This window comes from Ctenocephalides felis, unplaced genomic scaffold (genome assembly GCF_003426905.1).
Source record: "Ctenocephalides felis isolate EL2017-DRISC unplaced genomic scaffold, ASM342690v1 CF-g0.4_SCAFFOLD_01492, whole genome shotgun sequence".
In the NCBI taxonomy this organism is placed as follows: domain Eukaryota; kingdom Metazoa; phylum Arthropoda; class Insecta; order Siphonaptera; family Pulicidae; genus Ctenocephalides; species Ctenocephalides felis.
This window is the reverse complement of record NW_020537646.1, coordinates 26929809-26955523: the sequence shown is the minus strand read 5'-3', so window position 1 is coordinate 26955523 and position 25715 is coordinate 26929809.

Here is a 25715-nt window from a genome sequence, read left to right as displayed (position 1 = left end):
TAATGCAATAATGATAAATAGGATAAAAACAGTAAGAGTGACGAAGTTACGCGTATGATAGAAAAACTAAGTGTTATGAAGTAATAAAACATTAAATTTAATAAGAAATGGACAAATATGAAGAAGAGAAAAAAAACTACTAGTTCGAAAATAAAAACAGCGAAAAACAAAATGTCACTGGCCGTTCTAGCTGTATGACGCACACAACTAGAGCGTTTATCCAACCGTCGGGTACAGGTCCGTACTTGGCAAGACCGAGTGAAACCCTTACCAGTGTCCCTGCGCCCGCAGAGATATGACTTCTAAAAGACACTTTGTGCCTGCAATCTGCTCTAGTTAACGAAGGTTGGCTAGTCCTTTCGTTACCGTGCCGCATACGATGTATAACTAGACTGGTCGCGATAGCCGTTGTAATCGTTATGCAAAGAAATCATATCCCAATCCTACTATTAGTAATAGGATCGGTCGGATAAAGCCGCGAATTGAGCACCAGTCAATGGTGACCCGGCAGAACTGAGGCCAACATTAGTACGCGTAACAATAAAAAAGAGAGAAAACAGTTAAAAAGAAAAACATTATCAATAATCAAATTATTAAAACTAATAATCATAATCAAAATTATTAAAACTAATTCATTATTGCATCATCTTAAAAAAAAAACACGAAAATACACGAAAATATTCAACGTCAAAATATTAAGTAAGAAAAAAAAAAACTATACTAATACTACAAACCAATTACATTATACAAATTTATTACAGAACCCTCCAGCTGGTCAGATACAAATAGCATGTCTATGATGTAACGATTAAGAGAAAAGAAAAGTTACAATAAACTCGAAAATAACATTAACATCTTGGTTCGGCACTTTCTGCCTGCTAATACATTTTTTTTTTAAACTCTTTGCGTTCTCTACGCAATTTTTTTTTTCACATACGCGGCCTTTGCGCCCCTTGTTACCGCGCGTTTCCTCGAAAATTCACTTCATTTTCAGATCATAGACATGCTAACTACTATTCCCTCCGCGAACGCCTTAATAAAATATAAATAAAACAATAGTGTTCAGACAAAATACTTTAATCTAAAAAGTATTTGCTAACTCTAATTGATAGATTCTCAGTGGTAACAAAAAAAAAATCCTTTGCAGATTTTGTTTTTCTTTCATTTAAAAGAAACAAAACTGACGTAAATATATTATTTCGATTATAAAAGCGAAATTTACTGACAAATTTACCGACAAATCAGAATTTATAAACATTAACATAGTCCTATCAGAATCCTAGCTAACGTACATACTAATAACCTAATACAAAGTATATAATAAAAAGAAAGAAGTGTATCAGTCTTACACTATATATTTACTAACATATTAAATGTTATATATTATCCTAACTATCCTATCTCTATCGTGTTTTAATCTAAGTAATTCTGTCTCATTCGCAAATCCTTTCGAAAAAAAAAATTATGTAATTACAGGGCTCATCCAAATTCACGAACAAGATTAACAACACACATACAAAGCAATAAAAAAAAAATTAAAAAAAATAAAACGAATTAATACCATTTGCGGTTATCTGTATTCTTATTAACTACAATCATAGAGTAAAACAATTATTGAAATGGAAAAAAAAAATGTTTCCAATTATGCGAAATTTAAGACGAATATGGAATTTTACAAGTACCGGATGGCGCCCGACGGGCTTCGCCGGCGACCGGTGCCCGACGGACTTCGCCGGCGACCGGCGCCCTGTGGCGCGGTGTTCGAGTGTCACCAAAGAAAAAAAAAAAGGACCCATGGCAATATATTTAGGCTCTTTGTGTAAATATGTCATCGACCAAAATATTAGAGAAATTCGTGAAACAAAATATTTAGCTATTAATGTCTGTTTTCGAAGACAGGAAAAAAAAACGATTTGTGTGTGGGATTAGGTCAAGTGTTTTACGAAACTTGAGTTTTACGAAGAAAATGCTCGCTGGACAATGTTTTTAAGATCTTTCGAACTAGACTATCAAAACAAAATACTTGAAACGACTCGAAAACTGTTTGACGATTTATAAATGGCTTTACAGAAATTGAATTACAGGAAAAAAAAACGATTTGTGTGTGGCATTAGGTCAAGTGTTTTACGAAACTTGAATTTTACGAAGAAAATGCAATATATTTCGCAGGGCAATGTGTTTCAAATCTTTCGAACTGGACTATCAAAACAAAATACTTGAAACAACGCAAACCTTGCGTGACGATTTATATATGACTTTACAAAAATTGAAATTGATATGGATATTTGACCGAGTTTTTTTTTTATATATATCCAGGGGGATCAAAACGGAACGGCGTAACAATTAAAATTAACTACATTTTTTGTAATATTATATTCAAAGAGAAAAAAATAGAATGAACACACACAACAATTAGATGAAATCTGATTTTAAAATAAAATTAATACTTTTAACATTTTTTTTTTTTTAATATTATAAACTTAAATAGGTTCAATAAATATAAGTTTAATAATTTTTGAAGTGAGTTACGTAACTTTAAATTCAATGATTTTATATACTATATAGAACTAATCTTAACAAGTATTAGGTAAGAATTATAAAAGACATATCGAAACAGACCGTCTCCAAAACAATAGATTTGATCAATTAAATTAAATTATACACTCAATAAAATTCCATACTCAGGACATATTAAAGAAAAAAAAATCACTTATATTTTCAATGTAATAAAATTCTACTAAAATTAAAACTACCACGTCACCGAGAAAAGTACACGATAAAAATGAAAATGCACAGGTAAACACAAATAGTAATACACGTGGAAAATACAATTATAATTACCACATTATTTAATATTCAAATTTTAGATTTACTAAATTTACCGAAAAACTTAGTCCCGCATCAAACGACTTTCTTAAATCTTTACATACAACGGAAACGCAACTAGTGGGAGCGACTCGCCTAGCTTTTAATAAAAATTAATTAATAATTACTTAAAATTAATTAATAATTAAAAATATTAAAAATTTGTGAGGGGGGTTTATGGGGAATCGAATGCGCTAACTCCATTGTGACGGATTAAGGGGGGGTTGATACTCCCCTTTCTTAGGGTAAATGCAACGACTGCCTAATATTACATCTAGCGTTGCATCCCCAACGAAAGGGTTACACCAACTCCTAAACCCGACTTATATAACCGCCCTGTAATTACCTGTGGAAAAGCCAACTAGCTACGCGAATGAAACAGAATGTACTTTCAGCTTATTTAATTATTACTAATTATTGTTACAGATCCGAGGGAATGGCTGTGCCTACGCACAGCCATGGTTCTATACTTAAACCCTAGTGTACTGAGTTATTATTATTAAGTACTATACTAGCGGGGTATAGTATTACAGATATAAAAGAGTATACTAAACGGAATACACGGATAACTAATAACGATGACGGAGGGAATAGCTTTTGAAACAATAATACATCTGACCTTTACTGGAACGGGTTCTCCTCTCCTGGCACAACACACACACCACTATACACAAAGCGGGTCCAAGGGCTGACGCCCTGGACACGACCGACCATCCACAGAGGATGTTACAATTCTTAATGATCTCTTTCAACCCCAGACTGGACCTTATATTGGCATCCCTATTGGGCGTGGTGGGGGAGCGTCATTGCACTGGTGGTTATGCAACCCTTTTGACGACAATACCGATTGTCGTTACAATATCTCTGTATAGATCTGATACGTTGGCATGAATGCATGTTTTATATGTAAGTGCATTTTCGAATCTATATCAAATAGATACTTTGAATTGATTATATTCTTGGTCAAGTGATTCAAATGAATATACGAAGAGATATTTGCATCAGTTAAAAGAAAATTGTAATCAGGTCAATCTTAATATTGAAATATTAAAATCTGAAGACTCAGAAGAATATCAAAACAAAAGAAATGGCATAAATAGATAATAATGTTTATACCATAAATATTTGTAAATTCTGAAGCGATCTTTATTTCAACACAATTTGTAATTATCTCATATTCAACCTTTCATTATTATATCATATTATAAATATTATATTATATTTGAATAGAGAATAATGATATTTATTTTAGTGCAACTCGTGCACTAATTCAATAAAGAAAATAATGCAAATAGTGCAGCTGCAGATTGCTTTTATCTATTCTGGATATTTGGATAAAAGTTTCATTCTATATGAAAAATTTATGATTAATAACTGCCAAGTGTAAGAGATGCTTTCAAACAAAAATTTCAAATCACACTTGACTAAAACTAAAATCTATTAGTATTTAAATTCTGTTTTGTTGGTCAATTATTTTATCTACTTTTCCTAGATTAGCTTGTCTGGTGATTTGATTTTTTTGTTATTAACAAAACTTATATAATAATAATTAAAACTAATATATATATTGTTATTTTGCTTAATATAGCGAGATAAACAATATTTTAGACATGTTTTATAATTTGCTCCGTACTAATGATAATTTTACCTAAATATTTTATCATTATTAGTTATTTGCTCTCATCAGAAATGAGGTACTTAGTCATAGTTTGAAGTATCAAAATATAACCTGGTCGATCCAATTTTGATTTATAAATCAATTTAAATTAATCAATTTAAATTACGAATTTAAATTAAATTTCATTTTTTTCTATTTTTGGACTATCGTCAGTGGGAGAAACTGCATTACAAATAAGTTCTCAGAATTATTATTCTGGGTCAATATAAATATATCTTATTGATAAATGATCAAACTAAAACAAGGTAGTCTATTTCTATCTTTCTTTGTTAAACAAAATGCAAAAACCGTCTTTGAAATATAATATAGTTTCAATATTTTGGTCATAATTTGGTAGTCATGCATTTTACATCTATAAATTATATAAATGTAATTATGATATACAATGTCTCTATTAAGGCTGACAATTGTAAATCAACAAATTTTTTGTAGTGAATAAAATAAAAAACAAAACAATATAAGAATGAAAAAATTGAACAAGTGGCAATCTTATATAAGAAAATTAAGAAAACTGATAATACTGGTATAAATAAAATTATATTGAAAAATTATAATCCTATATTAGAATTATAACTACATTAGAATTTCACAACTTTTTTTGTTTGGTCATGTATTTTGACCATTATATATATATATCATTTGTAAAAAACAACAATAAGTATTTAAAATATAGAATATATGATATATATATATATATATATATATATATATATATATACAATAATATATATATAAACAAAATATGACAAAAATATAAATATGACAAAAAAGGTTTAATACTTTTCTCAACAAAAATCAAAATAAAATTTAAAAAAAAATAATAATTTTTATTGCTAGATAAATTATTTGGGATTGCTACATGAACCAGGATTATGTTGTAAGGGATGCAAAATTTCTGCTCAATTTTTCAACATTATTTAATTTGTTCTCAAATACAATAATTCAAATTCTAAAACAAGACTTTATCAACAAACTACTAGTTTAACAATAAACTATTAAGAATATGATCTATATCTTGACCTAGAATATATACTCGTATGTGTCTTGAGAATTATTTACCGCTTACACATGTTAGCTTTTCCTCTACCACCATGTTTCTAGGGCACTTTGTAAATAGGATAAGAGATTTTTTCGGGGTTTTCGTATCTGTGAGTTGGGATTTTGTTCACTCGGTCTTGATTAATACCTCTGTGTACGGTGCAAACGCCACAGACCTGCTGAAACGTACCATCACATGTTTGGGGGGTGAATGGAGCTATAGCTAGGGAATTAAAGTGATACCCGAGCTACTTTATATATTAAAGCATCAGCTATGTGGTATTCAGTAATCAATACCTGTGTGTTTGTGTTTCAAACGTTCTCGTCTGCACTAATCCAATTTCGATACAGGATTCAATGCATCAACGTAGCTCAAGTTTATTCTTTCACATTTATGGCTGGTTAGTTGCTGAAATCAAATTAGTTTGGATGTTGATTGTAGAATATTTGTTGTTTCGAGGCAATATTGCGGAGGTAAATTCGATTAGCTCTGATCTCTAATGTTTATTAATTTTAGGATTTTGTAGTCCAGATTTGGGTAGATTTTGGAAAGTAGTCTCAGCTATATTTGTCAGTTGTCCCCTTCATCACGATCCATATATTGAGAAAAATGATTTACGTTATAATTATTTTGATTTCCGCGTGTATAGCCATAAAATACTAGAAATTAAGAAAATGTAAAAGTAAAAATAGTGTTTAATTTTTTTTTATTCTCTGTTTTATTTACAACTGTCCAATTTAGCACATCTAATAAATTTGGGGAATTCACAATTAATTGTCAGCTGTAAAGGGACATTGTATATTAAATGGGCAACTTAGAAAAACAACTCAATAGTTGTTTTCCCATTCGTTATAACATTAACATTATTTTATAGATAATTATATAGTCTTAACTATTTACTTATAAAATAATTTCTTATAAAAAATAACGAAGTTATTTCAATTTTTATCAGAAGAGTTGATTATTTGTTACGTTTTTTATTGCAGTACAAGCATTTTATTCATATATGTGTATATATGTATATTTTTGTATTATGCATTTTTATTTCAAAGTGTATATTTAGATTGTTATTTTCTCATTTTCATTTTTACGTTTACAGAAAGTAGTTCTTTGTATTATGTGTATAATTATAATGAACAAACATAAATGAAAAACATTAATTAGTGAGAATTCACGAAATATTGTAAAACCAAACTGTAATGAGATTCTGGAGAAAACGGTGATTTTTAAAAAATAACTCATTTTGAGTATGTGAGAAATACTTATTTAAATAATATATTCCGAGAAAATAACTATTTATTTTGTAATAGATCAAATAGGGTTGTCAATATATTATCAAATTAGAGGGGTGCATGGCATCGTGCCTTAAGGCAAATTGCTGGAGCTTCCCGTACCGTAATTAAATATTTTGTTACGAAATCCAAAAGAAATTACACAAAATGCGTTCACATTACGGAAATTTCTATAAAATATCTGATAATTTGATGTGCTTAAGTCCAATAAACATTTTCGACTACCAAATGATATTTTTTTAACTTTTTCATTTATAGTCTATATAACCGCTAGATCTGCCTTCTCAAAAATTTAACCAGCTTTTTATCTTGTCAATACTAGTAAATTTTTTTTTAATTATTAAAATCGGACGCTCCGTTTTCTTAAAAACTGAGTTACCGTTTTTGGTACTTTTTGCCCCGTATCTTCGGAGCGGTTAGATCTGCCTTTGCCAAAAACTAATCAGCACGTCTCCTTATCAATATGATTCCAATGCTTTTTGAATTATTTAAAGCGGTTGATCCGTGTTCCCGAAATCGTCATACATCCATTTTTTATAAGGTATGATTAAATGCTCAGGAACCTTTGAAACGCAAGATATATAAAAATTTTCATTTTTGATTCTATAATTAAATCAATTACTATAACTTGCCCTAAGGGAAGTTAAAAATAATAAATGAATGGCGTATATCCTACAACAATAATAATATGCTGTTGTAACATTTATCTATTTCTCTTTTATTACAAATGTGAAAATGTTTCGAAATGTACTAACAAGTCATAAATTATAATGGTAGTTAATAAATAAATAAAAGCTGAATATACAAACTGAACTCCATATTATCTAACTTATATATCACTTCGTTATATATTTTCATGGCTGGTAACATGAACTAACTTTAGATCCTTAAAAACTTTTAATATTCTTCCTCTATTAATACGGTTATTAATTTTTACTAATTATGAAGAAATTATTAGTTTTGAAAACTTTGCAGTGTCTGATCAAAATATTAATTAAAAGTTAGATATTCTGTGATGTACGAGTAGGTAGGTGCTGTATTTTTATATTATTTATAGATAAAATTATTAGTTTTGGAAAAAAAATTATTATGCTCATGAGTACTTACAATAGTAAGTATAGTAAGTGATTCTTACTAATATCGAACCAATTTTGAATTATTTTTTTTTTAAAAAAAAGCTCGTGTGCTCTAGGCCGAAACTAGGAGCATTCCCTGCACGCACTCTACGGATAGCAACACTATACGTACACACATGGGCCAGTGCAAGGTGTTGGTATTATGACTATGATTCAAAGCTCCTAGAATGGCTTTATAGTCGGAGCACTGACGCGTCAAGAATAATATGCATATTAATAAACTTCCCCGTATTCACCTGCGCGCACGAGCGCCTACTGTTTGTGTGGCACCGTATCGGGGGTATTGTTGTTGCATAAATTGGATGGCGCCGCTGATTATTATCAAAGATTCAGATAGTAGTAGTTGGGACGCAGAAATATTCAGATGATTATAGCGAGCCGAGCTTGCAGAAATCACACTCTAAACCTATGTCAAACTATGGATTCATGAAGCTCATTTGAATTGCATGAAGCTTTACAGAAAAATATTATAATAAATTGCTAACAATAACAATTATTCTGCACACCAGTTACTTTAATATATATATCTCTAACAACAAAATACTAAATTAATGGTGCAAAATTTACATAATTTCGTCATAAAAATAAGTTTCTTGAATAGGGGGAAATTCCGTAACGCCGGACTGCACCAAGCACCGGACACTCTATTTAACGCGTATTATTTAAGCGAGTATAAATCTAAGAGGGCATGGGGGGCACACATGTACAAGATTATGCGCCAAGCCTTGCCTGTGACGCACACGGCCACGGTGGGAGCAACCCTTTCCTGTTTTAGGCGCAAAATTACGGCGTCACCTAAATATCAATGGAAGTAATTCTAGCATATTTATGCATTTACATTTGAGTGGTATGCAAAGATAAAAGTTGTACTTGATGGTTATACATAAAATGGTAAATTATTATTAGATCTTTTAACCAATTTTAGTAGGTGCCACCAAATGAACGAAAATGTCTGTCCCTTAGCACCGGACACTAAGTCTACGTAATTTATTCCAATTATTTGATGTTGTTCTGTATGAGTGCTAACGGTCACTACATTCCCCTATTTTTAGCATTTCCTAGTCAAAGAATGAAAATCTTATGATGAATGCTCCAGCTGAGAGCGTCGGTGTGGTCCAGCCAAAAGGGTGGATAAATAGTGATTTTTTTTTGCAATATCTAAGAATATTTGTCAAAGACACATGTGCAAACATTCTAATGCGTGGAGATGGCTACATATGTGATCAATGCAGGTTATTTTGAAATGTCCGGTACTAGGTGCCACTGTTTGAAATCATATTTTTTGATACCAAAGTTTGATTGATAGTATTAATTATTTTTAGCAAAGATATTTATTTTTTGTTAATTTAGTTTGATTTCTAACTTTGCTATCTAACATAAATCATAATTTATTAAACATAAAATATTTTTTGATTTATTTATAAATAACCTTAGGTGTCCGCCACTAGGGGACTTCCCCGTAAATGATTAGAGACAACTGAAAACTATAGTAATTTGTTCTAGCTACGGTGAAATGAATTAAAATTTATATAAGTATCAATGGAACTATTAACACATAATCTAACAAATATCCAAAAATAATGTATCTCTACTAAAAACCCATTAATTCAGCACCTCCCACGTCATACTACACAACCTAAGATCAATTAAAAAATATATCAGCTCGGGTTTCGTAATTACCTAAATCCAATGCCACTGAATTCGTACCTGATACACACAGGGTATGTCACAATATTCAATGGGCTATCGCTGGGATTTAATTACCTTACATACACTGTCCACAATTCTCCACTGTCCGGACCGAACCAAACGTGGTACTGCCTGGATCACTATTATAATTAAATCTTCGTCTCTGATGAGCCCATGTTGCCTTTGAAGTATTCGAATTGTACTAATTCTATAATATATATGAGGATATACGCACCTCGCATAATGTATTCTGATCAAATTACGCTAATGTCGTTACTGTTATAGAGGATAATGATAAGTTGCATTATCTTTGCTTCTGGTTAAAAAAACGACAAACTTTAGATTGTAAAATGAAACAGTATTTGTTAGTTTAATATTTAATAAATAAACAAAAACTTTAAAACCAACCGATTTTTTTTAACAAATTTCACTCACTTCAAATGCTTCTTATTGAAAGCTTTATGATGGTGAAAGTGGAAAGTTAAATGCTTTGCAATACTATTGATTATTTTTATGGCTTTACACATTGACTAGTTTTTTAGTGTAAAACTAAAGCTAAAACTTTACTTGGTTATATAGGTAATTATATGCCGATCGTGCCGTAAAATAGTCCGATGTTATGACTATGTTACGTTTCAGTTTTCATACAGAATGGTTCTAAATACTGTCAAAATGCAATGTATTTGCTGTGTGTTCTCTTCATACAGAAAATGCAGCTTTTCTCAAATATTATTGAACCATATCACTAAGATGCAGTTATAATACAGTTTTATTATTTGTGTTTTAATGCATGGATTTTAACATAATTTTTTATTTAGTACGATTTTGTATGAAAACTGCTACATAACATATCCTTTCCATAAAATTGGTCAGTTTTACGGCAGAATCGTCTTCTTAGTCTAACTAACATATATTTTGCTAAGTACATGTGGCCTCAAATATAATAAGTAAATTAGTATTGACATATTTCAAAGTATTTTTCAAAAGAAATGCTGTGCGTAGTGGACAAATTATAGAAACTTTGAATTCATGGTTTAACAAATGGTTCAAGCTTGAGGTTCTAGAAATGTTGTTTGGAGTTATGTTTACAAGGAATAAATGAGCAAAAATAGTGAAAACTAACTAGAATAACTAAGCAATGGTTACAGTTTGACCAAAGCTCTAGATTTTACTTAAAAATACATATTATTTTACTTATTTAAGATAAATTTTGTTCGTAGTTTTTGTCATGAATTAAATTTGTTACCTGGTGTCGGATTTACATAAATAAATCCTGAAGTATTCAATACATTGATTTTGTTTTTTTTTCGAATAATTAAACCAAAAAAATAAAAAAACTAGTGGGGTGGGTGGCATCGTGCCTTAAGGCAAATTGCTGGAACTTCCCGTACCGTAACGAAATGTTCGAGGAATAATGAATGTTTTCAAATAGATTATTAAAAATTAATATTGTAACATTGTCTAATATTTATAAGAATTATATAAACTGAATTGCAGAGTTGAAATTATTTGTTTAAAGTATATTAGAACTATAGTCAGAATTAAAAATAAAATCTGAATTATTTTCGATATACAAAAAATTAAAAAAAAAAAAAAAAAAAAAAAAAAAAAAAAAAAATGGTACAAATTTTTTTTTTCCAAAATCAATTATTTTGTTAAGACAAGCAGAAAGTTCTTTGAATCAATTGAATCGGACGCTTAGTTCTCTCAAAAACTGCCATTTTTTGTACATTTAGCTCTGTATCTCCGAAATGGCTGGGCCTGCCTTTGCGAAAAACTAATAACCCTTTCTCCCAATCATTACTAATGGAATGTTTTTTAGATAATTCAAATCGGATGCTCCGTTCTCTCAAAAACTCGATTTCTATTTTCTGCACTCTTTGCTCCTTATCTCCGTAACTGCTGGACCTGTCTTTGCCAAAAACTAATCAGCTCTTCTCCTTATTAATAGGAATCGAATGTTTTTTAAACCATTCAAATCGGTTGATCCGTACGCCCGAAAACGTGGACGAAAATTTGTATCCATACATACATACACACACACACACACACACACACACACACACATCCATTTTTTCTGAGGTATGCCAAAACGTTCAGAAACCTTCAAAACGTCGAGAAATGTAAAAATTTTCAATTCCGATTTTCGGCCCATTACAATAACTTACCCTACGGGAAGTTAACAAGGTTTTTGTTTTGGAACTAGCTACATTCCCAAATATATATCGAAGGACTGATTGTTAAATGTAGGATTTTCAGAATGTTAAATGTAGGACTTTCAGAAAACGTTTCTATTGGACCCCAAGTTTCTGCATTACGTGGACCTTAAGGATAGGGGTGATGTACCCTAGGGTTGGTGTTTATCAATATTAATTTATATATATATATATATATATATATATATACATATCTCAAATAATTCAATAATAAATTGTAGTTTTCATTTCCATTTTTCTGTATTAAATCCAACCACTTATATCCCTTCAATTCAAGTTTACTAACGTTTCATCAATCACCTGAAATATATTTTTTTCCAGTCATGATTCAATTATTTATGCAAATCTTATTACATTTTACAGCGACTACAAATCTAAACGGGTGTAAACATAAACCTATCAGAGTGCATTTCTTTTTATCGGATAATAATGTCGTTACATCATTTTCTTCTAGACAGTGTGTCTTTGAGTAAAATTTGCTATGCACCTGACACTGTAGATAGATGAGTGGATGTATATGCTTAGTCTCTATATTTCCATAATATTTCAAGCTGCACTTCATAGTGTATATTTGCTCCCGTCAGTCTCTCGTAATCGAGGCGGGCAACATCGCATCTCTAAAAGTTCTATGCGAAAAGTGAAGGAAAATTCTTTATTTTATATAATATATAAAATAATTTTATTTACGCTGCTTCTACACATTTCATTCGTTCCGTTTTGTTTATTTTGTTTTCAGTCTTTTTTTTTTGATTTTGTGCGAGTTATTTAACATCGACTTCCGCCGGCAAGAAAGTTTTTAATTGCATGTAAAACATAAAAGTACGCGCCTTCTATTGTTGAGTGGCGGCTGACGCCGGTTGGAGCATGAAATATGGGATCGGTTTCGGGAGAAAAACCTAAGTCGAAAAAAGTGCTAAGAAATGCCTTTTCTAATTATCGCAATAAAGAACTTTGCAAATAAGTTAATACATGTTTCAAGATTAAAGAATAATGAATTTGCGTGTTAGTTAATAGATTAATAATTACACTTTAGATGTTTTTTGTTTTGGTGCACTAGCATTTTTGTAACTTCTATCCACGATGGGTCAAACAAATAAATTGCACATAAAATTTTGTACTTTGATCTCGCAATGGCTCCCTGTTAAAAATTTGCTCTAGAAACTTCCAGTTTTGGGTTCAATATCTAAAGATCCCGTTGGCGATTAGGTGTCGATCTAATAAACACTAGGTTAAGGAACTAAGGATTTACGTCACAACAGCTCATAGAACAAAATAGAACTGACTGCTGTTTAGACAAACGTAAAAAACAAAAATTAGAATTTTGATATAAATTTCAATTTATTAACACTGGTATCTAGAAGCGAGTACTATTTAACATACTATCTTGTCAAGGAAAACGCCATGAGATTTGAGTATTGTGAGTTGACAGACAGGGCAGATACTATAGAAGAACACAATATCTGTTCTTTGTTTTATATTAAATATTTTATTTATATTCATCGTTTTTGTTATATTCAATATATAGTAACTTTCCAACATAAATATTTACATTACTTGGTATAAGTCTTCATATGCTTGAGTTACATACAAAGTAGGAGAGTGAATGGCACTAATTAGGAAAATAATATAATTAAGAAAAAAATTCATGGCATTCCAAATCCTCCCCCCTTGAAAAAATGCCTTGCGGCGGTTAAAACATTAAAGCCTGAAATGCGAAAACTTATTTCCCTATATATAAGAAAAGCATTACTTGATTAACCATTTCGACAATGGTTAAAACTATCATTTGATATATATCACCCAATTTTCTATAAAAGAAAATTTATGCCATTTTACCATTATCTCTTTGTAAATCTCACTATCAATTAAAGCAAAAGTAGCCAGATATATCCACTAATCAAGAAAATAATAATTTAAAAGAATAAATGTATTAAAAAATGAATAAATTTTACTAACTTGTAAGGCATATCTAAATGCAAACTAGATAAATCATCGCTTGCTTCAACATTAATAGTTATAATAACCCTCCTGTATCAATCCTTTGACGGTTTCTATAAAATTAATATTCTTAAAATAACTCACTATTAAAAATGAAAACTTACTATAATATTATATTAATTGATTTATTTACTTATAATTTGACTATGATTATTAGAAGCTACTTTATACATTTTTAAAAGCAAATTCATTAACAAAAAAAATTTCCTTGAATAGTTAGTACTTATATTACTGTTGGATACAAAAATATAAAAAAGAATATATGATTATACATGTGAATATTTAATATGTTTTTATAAAATGTTATTAATGTGTTTAAAATGATAAGCATTGAAAAAATATATATACTTCGTGTTGTTCCATATCATGTATGCATGAATATATTTTACTGATTATTTTTGGTAGTTACTGTAAACTTCAAAAAGTAAATCTTTATTTCTACCTACAGTGAACTTCAAAGTACTAATATCCATTTCTACATTTTATACAAATAGTACTTATACATCATTATAATGTATTATACCCTTATAATTGAAACTATGAATAAATAGAAAATATGAATAACTGTGAAGTGTGCAAAATATGAATAACTTGAATAAGAAATGAATCTTTATGAAATCCTTTGTCACTCATATATGAATAAGCACATGAACAAGGAATAAATCATTATAAAAGTCTATCTTAATGTTTTTTTAATTATCTATATTTAAGTTTTTACCACTTTGAAAAATAAGCCATAGCGAATATTAAGTCATAGGTGTAGCATAAAAATAAATCACATTACAAAATTTGTAAAGAAATTTAAGTATCAAAAGTATATTAAAGCTTATTATTCTATATTATATTTATACTAAATACTATTGTATAGGTGTCATTTATTATCATTACCATTACGGATTATCCATTACGATTGCATTCATATAGACTGAAATAATATTCCGAATATAAGATTTCGTGAAAAATCGTAATTTGCAATAAATCACGATTATACGAATTTATTCGCATTCTTCTTTGGCTTTAACACACGCTTCATTAAATTCTGTCACTTCAGTAATGCATCGTTGATAAGAACGTTATTTATATTACGCCGAAATATTCTGCTAAATGAGCTATGCCTTCCTGGTGGCGAGGAATTGATATATGTGTCAATATTGATGTATGTTCTTTTTGGTAATGAAAATTTATATCTTCTTTAGGCGTTTTTTGATTTATATATTTTAACAATACATTCTCATTTTATTAAAATTAAATGATTTCTTGACATGTATAATTTATGCTTATAAATGCAACAAAAAATCTCAAATATTTCCATAAAAAGTTATCATCAATCAATCAACATTTTCTTTAAATTAAATTATCAACATAATATTTTTATAAAATAACTTTCGTATTATTGATATTTGTGTTTAGTAGAATTTTCTGAAGGCTTCACTTCAACCCAAATACAGTGTTTTTGAATTTCACATTTTTTAGGTACACATTTCTTACTATTATGACTTTGATATTCAAAAGTTTATCTTCTGATTGTCTCACACACACCCGTACCGTTTTTTGAAATTAAATATTTGTAGAAAAAGATTTTTATTATAGAAATTTTGATATTCAAAAGTTTTTCTTGAATTAAATATTATTCATTCTCAAAATCTGTTGTTAAAATATTATTTTGCTATATGTTTATTGAGACCAGGTACCTTATCGCGATGCGAAGTTTCAGTAAAATTGTCCAGAATTATTTTAACAATCAATCTAGAAAAAAACGATCTGGCCGATCTTTGTCAGAAACTAATCAACAATCATTTTTCTACACATATGTATTACAATATATGAGATGGTGAAATGTTTTAAACAAAACAGTTCTCTAACAGCTATTCATGTAACATGTTACTGAAGACAAAAATTAAGTTTTGTTTAAAAAAAACATATATGCGTTTAAAGTCACAAATTGATAATATTCTTTAGTAAATAAAATCATACTAATTATTTAAAAAAACACCTTCAACGAAAAAATGACTTTATATTATTATGACGTTATATTTATGAGCAAAAATAATTTGAAGAAACTAAAATTTCAATCAAAAATAAATGTATATATCAATATTGAGTTTTCTTAACAACATATTTATATTTGAATTATTCGCGAAATAAATATTTTAAATTTTGTAATAAATTGCGAAATAATTGCGTAGGTACATAAATATATTCATTATTTCCATCCAAAATAATTCAAGTATTGAATGTAGAATATACATTTACTATATGAAATTATTATTCATACAGACTTTTCAGTTTTCATAGCATTTGTTTTCTCATAAAGTTTTCTCATATTACATTATCATAATATTTTTGTATAATGAAAATTGTGTAATATTTATTATGCATTATCTTCACAAGAGCCTGAGATGTTGTTAATTATAACAGACTTATTGAAATAAATAAATAAATTCATTAGTTGTAAGTGGCATTTTGCATTAACTGACTCAATTAATAAGAAATCAATATATCAAATCGTATGTGATTTACAAATATATCGAGTTGCTGTAGAGCGCATTATGTGAGCAACTATTGCAGATTATTCAATTTTGTACAAAAAATTTATTACCTATATAGGAAAAACTCTCACGTGCCTAATACATACGTGAAGCATTTTCTAAAGGCACGGCCAAATGATCCAAATTTCAGTTAATTTTTATAGTTGAACCACTACTCGAAGGACTATAATGGGTTAGCAAGTTCATTAAGACTAGGTACTTTATTGCCATATAGAGATTCAGTAAAATTTTCGGATTTTTTTAACTTCCCGAAGGAGAAGTTTATGTTTTAACAATCAATTAAAAAAAAACGGTCCGATCTATCTTTGTCCGAAACCAATAAACATAATTCCTAACCAATTTGTTTTGAACAGTTTTTGAATTCTCAAAATTGATTCAGTCTTTTTGGCTGAAAGGTGGACGAGAAATTTTATATTTTTTGCTTTACAAATTACAAAAAAAATGAATTGACCGATCGTTGCACAAAACCGACACACGTTAGTCCTAATCGAGTTGCATCGAATGGCTTTTCAAATTTTTGAAATCGATTTAGCCGTTTTTGATAAATCGTCGAGAATATGTCAAAAATCGGCTCATATACACACATACACACACATAGGAACTTTTTACAAATTTGATCTCATTTGATTCAGAACGACTTGAAACGTCGAGATAACATAAAATTAGCTAATCAAATTTTTAAGTCTAAAATACAAAATTATCATTCAAAAAATTAATGATTGAGCAGATAATTTTCTTTATTAAACTAGTATCTATGAAATCGTTTATTTTACTCCTATTTAATATTTATTATCAATGTACGTTAAATAATTAATATATTTTTTGAGCTTTTAGAATTAACATAATACTATTGAACATTGAAGCATATGATTACTCTAAATCAGTAAAAATAAGAGTGATAAACTGAGTTATAACAATCAGTTATAATATTTATTTTGAAAAACATCGCTTTTGTTACAATAATAATTAATAATTCGAACAAAGTAATGTTCTTTTTTAATGACATTTAATTTGAATAAATTATTTATTATTAGGTTTATCTTTTCATTAAATGTATATCTAAAAAGGTACAGTCCACAATTTGCTATAAAATGTCCGAGAAACGGAGTTATTAATCTCTCAGTTATGAAGCGAAATAGGAGACGACAGAATGTCTTGATAACTTAAAACCATCATTATACATAAAATCCGTAATGTGCTTTCGTACATGTCAGAGACAGACTTTATTTAGTTTCTTGTTTATTTAATTTATTTTGCAGTTTCTTTGAAAAGTTTATTGATTTTATTTCACGATGGTTTTCTAATACAAGAACACAAACTTGTGGTAATAAAGTTGTGGACTCAATTGCGGAAATGTTTGTAATTCAATAATTAAACATCCGTGTAAAGAGTCTTAACTTTTTAAGTTGGAGCAGTATAACCAAACGCTGTTTGTTACTCTTTGATATATATATTGTGGCAATTTATTATGAAGATTGATAGAAATATATTATGTACAAATAATTCTAATAAAATTTGACAAATATTTTATTGTAGCGTTTGTTTTGTATATTTGAGAAGCCCAACAACTACACTCACAATTTAACTAATTTTCCACTGTATATTTTGAAATTCATGAATTCGTCTTCACTAAAAACGAATCAATGCAATTTCCTATTTCAAACAAACTTTTATCTTTAATTTTATTAATCTTGTATAACTTATTTACCACTTTACATTCTAATTCATGTTCTGAAAATATTTATTTGAGCATGTATGTCTTAAAAGCGCGGATAATTTTACATTTCAATTTATGAATTTTCAAACACTTTTTGTAGGCCTATATTATTTTAAAATTGTATGTTAATTCAAACCTTCACGGTTTAAATCGTGAACTCTATAAAATTATGAAAAATTATCAAAGTTCTTTTGAAAAAAATTCAACCATTAGTTACAAAGAAACGATCCGGCCGAACTTAACGAAAAACTAAACATGTCGATTTCTAACTGAAATTTTCGAAGAATTTTGAAGTTTTTAATATCAGGACAGTTTCTTTTTACAAAAGCGTTGACGACAAATTTTGCAAATTTTAAAGCAACGGCTTGGCCAATCGTCTCACAAAGCTAATCTTCTAATCAAATTCAAAGTGAATTTCATAATATCGATTTTAAGTTTTTGAAAAAATTTGAGAACTATTCTTGACAAAACGTCAAATTGTGGTTTATATACTTTGTATAATATTGCTGTCAAAAGATTTTGAATTATAAGAACAGATATGACGTCTATCCCAACCAACTAGCATGTTATTTATAACAGAAAGGCCAGCTGACCAGACTCAAAATAAAAATACCTGAAGACCTAATATAGTTCCATTAAATATATTAATTTCATTTTACTTTTCTATATTAACCATTAACTATATTAATTTCATTGTTTTTATTTTTCTTATTTGTCTTTAGTTTTTCTTATTATATTAACTCTAGTAGATACGCCACTGGGGATATCTACTAATTTGTAAACAATTAATCATAAACAACTTGTTATCATTTTCTGCTAAATGTAATTATTAGTTGTTATTCTTATAGTATTCATGATGTTACATCATTTATTTCACTTCGATTATTTAAATATTATTTTCAAATGAAGTCGTCTGTTTTCGTCACATAAAAAGAATATTTTATTAAATATATAATTTCATTCAATAATATAGATACAATTTAAAATGATATATAACTTTGTGAAGCAAGTATGTATGAAGAGAAATAATATACGTTATAAAATATTATAGAGAGTTGAGCATCAATAATATCAGAAATTTATTGAACATGAATGTACACTAAAATAATACATTGAGCAAATATTTCAAATCTTCAATCGATGTGAATCGTTGCGTTGTGTTTGTATTTTTCATAAAGCGATATCCGCAAAGTGTGTTATATTATATTCGACACATCTACCTTCGTGCACAATTCTGCGTTTGTATACTAAAGGGTGACAAACTGTTTTTTGACATTGAGATATTAGATTATTCCCCAGTCGTCGTTCTGGGATTTCATATTTATTTTATTCTCCGCAAGAAAGATGTTTCCACGTCGTACAAGATAATGTTACTTCTTTTCGCGAGCGATTTGATTTAATGGCGTTTCGGTTCCTCTTTTCTTCTTTGAGCGTCCCTCACTTTTTATACTCCCAAAATAAACAGAGATCTAAAGGAAACGAGAATTTTAAAGTTAAATATTATTCAAAGTATAATAAAAATTATAGTATCAGGGAAAGGGCAACAGAAAATAAAAGATATTTTAAAAAAAGTTGGATGAATGTTATAATAGACTTTATGATTATATAGTAGATGATATTATATATATGATAATCTAGTTTCTTCCACAAATGATTTTTCTTATACATGTAGTAGTTTCTTTGGAAAATTTTCTTTAGCTCAAAAAATTATAACATTGTATAAGAACCTAATTTTTATACCACAAACTGTTCGTCAGTATAAAGCTATCCAGAAAAATCCTCAATATATAATTAGCACTTGTACTTATGTATTATAAAAAGAATCAATAATGAAAGATGACTAGTGAACAAATAAGCTAGAAGTAAACCTGTGCAAATAATTTTTTTAAACTAAGTAAATTGGGTTAAAATTCGAATTCATGTTCTAAAAATATATTTTATTTCAGCATCAAAATTATTTTTAGGTTTTTTTTACTCAAGTTTAGTACGAAACTAACAAATCCTAACTTTACCCGTAGATTTTTTGAAAGAAGAGAGCGAATAAAAGACTAAACGTACAAATTAAAATCTGGGATATCCTGTATATATATATATATATATATATATATATATATACTAGCAAACCCGACGAACTCCATTTCGCTACCAGATGGTTTCGTGAGAAAGATGAATTTTTTTGTTTGTTTTATATTTGAAAAGGAAAAATTTGATTTTATTATACAACAGTAATGAATTTATTTTGATTACAAAAATGAAGTGTTTTTCAGTTGAACTTCTCTAAGTAAATAAAAGTGAATCCGCAAATTATCCGTTTCATTGAAGTGCTCTTTGGTAAACCACATTTTTTGTTTTTTGGTCTGACGTTAACACAAACAAAGCGGATGGTTTTCCAACTCGTGAACAGGCAACGTATAACTGCCCATGTGAAAAACAATGATTTTCTAAATAATCTATTTAAAATTTATTTCGCAAACTTTAGGCAATTGGCCTTGCGACTTGTTCTTGCGAACGCAAGGCAAACTGAAAATTACAATCGTATGAAGTCAAACGGAAGACCAGTCGGTATCATTATTGGTATCTCACCAAATCGCCAGCAATTTTTGATTGAATGGTGAAATTCAGTGTGTGTACATCATTATTCTTTGCGGCAAGAATTGCTCGTTGACTTAACCAAGCATAATTCTGATAATTCTCACTAATGTCATTACTCGAATTTTTAATTACGGTGCGTGAAGTTCCAGCAGCTTGCATTAAGGCACGATGCCATGCACCACTTATTTTCTTAGCTATAAACCTTGCGGAGCCCGAGACCTTTCCAACAAATGCAAAATTGTGCATTCCAACGAATGTTTGTGCGTTCTGGAGTTATTTCGTCAGGAAGGAAAACCCGACTTATTTTTATATATATAGAAGATATATACATTTGGTTAATTGATTAACGTAAATGTTACACCGAGTGTCCTACTATCCCGAGTGCTCGTCATCCCGATAGGTACATTCTTCTCAGGATTCCAGGTCGGTCTAAATAAACAAGCCCTCTTGTTTGAATGATGTGAGCTCAACAACTGTTTATTTATGAGATAATTATGAACTGAACTAAAGTTTTCCGATGTAGAATTTTTATAAAATCTAGGGTTTGTTTGAGCGGAAAGTTTCTAATGAGTTTTGCCATACCATGCATCAAAGTTAATTTGCGTACGTGATGCAAACGTTATTAAATATTTTTTCTGTTATTTATTATGTTATTTTCTAAAACATGAAAATATTTTTATTATACATTGTTTAATATTTAATCATTTATCATCCAGAGATATGGTTTTATTGCCCGGAGATATTTTAGAGCAAGCGACTTCTGAAAATTATTGGTTAATGGAGCATATATATTATAAGAATGGTGAATTTCTTTATCATAAAAAATGTCTTTATTTATATATATTTTTATATATTATATATTTATTTATTTATATTAAGTTAATATTTTTTGTATTTTCAATTTATTTACAAATATTGTACAGTTTTAGTATATTTATAAAATATATGAAAGTGTTCAGCATATTAAATTATATTTCTTAATGTGTACGGTGGAGACGCCACGTACAAAATGCTCAATTCTGTATTGCAAGTATATAATATTTCTGTTCGTAATACTTTACAATATAAAATATTGTTGTGATATAATTTTTTCACTATTTTACACCTATGTAAATAAGATATCTATGTATTAAACTAGAGATGAATATTTCAAACACAAAAACAATTGCACGTATTAGATACAGCAGACGAAGAAAACTGAAATAAAGATAAACTCGATATTATGATATTTACATTTTTGCCTACCGCAGCCGCTTTGCAATATGTCTACATTTGAAATTGGCCGGAATATTTTTTTAAATAAAGCGATTTGTATTCAAAATGTGGCGGCCTATCGGCGCGAAATATCGACCTTAAGGAAATAAAAAAACACCAGAGCTGAGGCACAGTAAAAATACCCTCTTGGCAAACAAGTAAATGAACAGAGTCTCCAAATTTTGTAGACGTCAATTTGGATAGTACAAAAAAACACAGTTTAAATATAATATTAGATAACATGTAGGTAACGTCAAGTCAATAAGGTTATATAGTGTGGATTTTTTATCCAGTATTTGACAAAAAAAAGTATATTAGTTTTAGCAATTTTAAACTTTATCATTATTTCAAAGATTTGTTGAGTCACACGGACAGATAAAAAAATATTAAAATTTGTATTGGGTAGAGGTATATACATGGTATATACATTTGTTTGGTTTATTTATAATTTTATGAATGGCCCATGTTACTGTGTTAATAATTACAAGGATTTTAATGAGTATACGTTTTAGCATAACTAATTCATGAATATTTCATTTAACATATATAGGCTACTCGTATGATGAATATTATTGATATTCAGTAATTTATTATAATTTTTTTATTTAAACGCAAGAAATCAAATAATTTTATAAATTAAAATTTATTGTTCAGGTTGAATTAATACTCAAATTATCGCAATTGTGTTAATATTTATTTTTATATAAAAGTTTAGTCGCTAAAGAGAAAACAGTTACAGAAACTTAGAACGTAATTGAACTAACCAGAACTAAAAACATCCCAACGCTCTCTTTACATCCCTTGCAGACTACGAAAGGTGTAAGGGAATTTATATTGATTCTTTTAGGGGACCAGAAATAAAGTAATCAGGTAACATGCTTAGAAGGTTGCTTTTACTCGTTTTATTATCACTATTTAACTACACTCCTAGTATTAAAGAATATTATTTGATAAAACGATGCCTTCATAGGTAAAACAAATGTAAGTTATACAAATTATTATCTACTTGATCTTAGTCAGCAACAAGTTAAATATTGTTTTATATAATAAACATTAAACACTGTGCACACAATATTGTCTTTGATACATTGATTAAATCAATCATTTTTAAAAGTTCTTAATTAACAAATGTTATGATTTGTGTTTTTTTTATTCCAGATTTGCCAGTGTTTGGTGGTCCTATACATAATGTGACAATACCAATGGGTAGAGATGCAGTACTAGCATGCGTTGTTGAAAATTTACAAACATACAAGGTAATGTGCTATTATTAACTTTTATATAAGTAATAATCAATATATATATATATTTTTTCAAGTTTTTGCAAAAAAATCCAATTTGCAAATTTCATGTTTTCTCGGCGTTTGAAATTATTCTGAATCGATTGAGACTAGTTAAGACCAGGCCAGGAGAGTTATAGTAATTGTTCGAATTATTATAGTGCATTAATAAGATTAAGATAGTATCCATTGGATTTTTTTAGATGAAAAAAAATTTCAAATCGCGGTAGTTGTGCAGCTCAACAAAGCCCAGAAATGATATATAAATACATAGAGAGTGAATGTAAAACGTCATTTGTTAAACTAATATGTTTATAGTGTTTGAACAAAAACTTCGTCAGCTAGCTGCTCGTATTAAGTCACGGAAAGTTATGATCAAATATGTGATTTTGAGTTGATATCATATCATGTTGTTTAATTTTGTCAGTTATCACCGAAGTCCAGTCAAACTTTAAGTTAGTATATCATGCACACAAGCACGATTTTGCATTAACACTGCAAAGCTAAATTAGTTGATATTCCACCGGGCGTTTGCCAAAGTATCTATTAGAAACTTTATATTAGATATCTGGCTAGCCTGCTTGTAAGTACATGGATATAGGAATTTGATTAAATGGTACACTTAAAATTATTTAGTAATAATATTGTATTAAATTGCTTGAGATATATGAAAAAATCTGATAATTGGTAACAATAATAATAGTAAGTAAATAAGTCATAATAAGCAAATGGTAATAGTTATTGACAAGCAACGTAATATACTTTATCTATATAGCTTTCAATGGTTAATTTGCAACAATCAGTCCATTTGAACTATATTATTTTTAGTACTGATTCATTCTCAAGCAATTTTTATAGGATCTCATTACAATCTTTGTTCAAATTCTCATCGAGACGTGTAAATGAACCTTTAATATCACTTAAATCAATTCCAACATTCAAGTCGACGTTTAATCATAATTAAAAACCTAGACGCACTCTCATAGTCTAAAATATCCAGGTGTGAGTAATTTTGATTTTGTACGATCTCATACAAGTTCAAATATGTATGTGTGATTTTAAGATAGAATCCTCACAACCCTCCCAGCGTGGCGAATTAATTAAATCCTTGCAAAATTTCTCACTAGCTGTTAAGAAGAGATTATCAAGGGAACGCATACGAAACTACATTGGATGTAATAAATATAATATAAAGTTGTTAGATTTTGATCTTAGCATTTAATGCAAGGAAATTAAAGTAGATGTAGTAAAATGTAATTCCATATTTGTTCGAAATCATATTTTATTTTCGTATAATCGGATGCGGTAACCTACATTGGATATAAAAAATATGATACAAAGTTTATAGATTTGATAGCATTTCATTGGAATAATATTCATGCTCTTAATAAACATACAAAATGCGCTCGACTACGAGAAGTGTTTCATTAAATTTTTGGAAAAATGATTATTGTTGCAGTGACTAGTGCATGGCTTCGTGCCTTAAGGCAAATTGCTGAAACTTTCTATATTTCAAATTATTTCAAATGCTTTTAGATGGAAAAAAATGCTTCAAATGCTTTTAAATGAATTAAATTCAATATCCTAATCGGTTTTTAATTTTTTAAAAAATCTTGAATTTTTTTTTTTTAATTTTGGGAAAAAAGGTTTTTTGCTTTTCCGAAAATCATCCGAATAATTTTTTTATCCTGTCAGCACAAGTACAAGATATTTTTTTAATTGAACAAATCAGGTGATTCATTCTCACAATAATTGCTATTTTTTTACTTTTTGCTCAGTTTTTTCTAAACGGCTAGAACTGTATTAGACTAAAAAAGAAAACAAAAAAAGTTATACTTTTTATATACTTTTATGTAATTGAGATAATAATTATACGTAACTCAATATAAGTAGCTGTTTAAAACATTCTTAGATATTTAGGAAAGAACTAAATAAAACATGTTTTACTAAGATATGAATTTATCACAAATTATTACCGCCGAATGCGTCAAGAAACCCATATTTCTATGTTAATATTTCGATATTTAATATCTTAAAGTGCAGACGCGATTCAAAGATTGTACCACAGGAAAGTATCCTTCATATTGAAATGACATTTCTTACTATACAGTATTTCTTTTTAGTCTATTTAAAGTTGAGATTTTAATAAAAGTTATCCATACATTTCAAACTTACAGAGTACAGTTTATCTATTACTCTGAAATATTAGTTTTTTTCTTGCATTCTATAACATATTTATTTAAACATATAACGAAATAATGTTAGATTCATAAAGTAAGAGAAGTAGATCAGAAATATTTGATAGGTTTAAAAATTTTTTAAAGTTAAAAAATTTAATTATCTTTTCACAAATCTGAAATGATGAAAAACTTTATTATATTTAAGAATTATTTTATGAGTAAATGGCGGT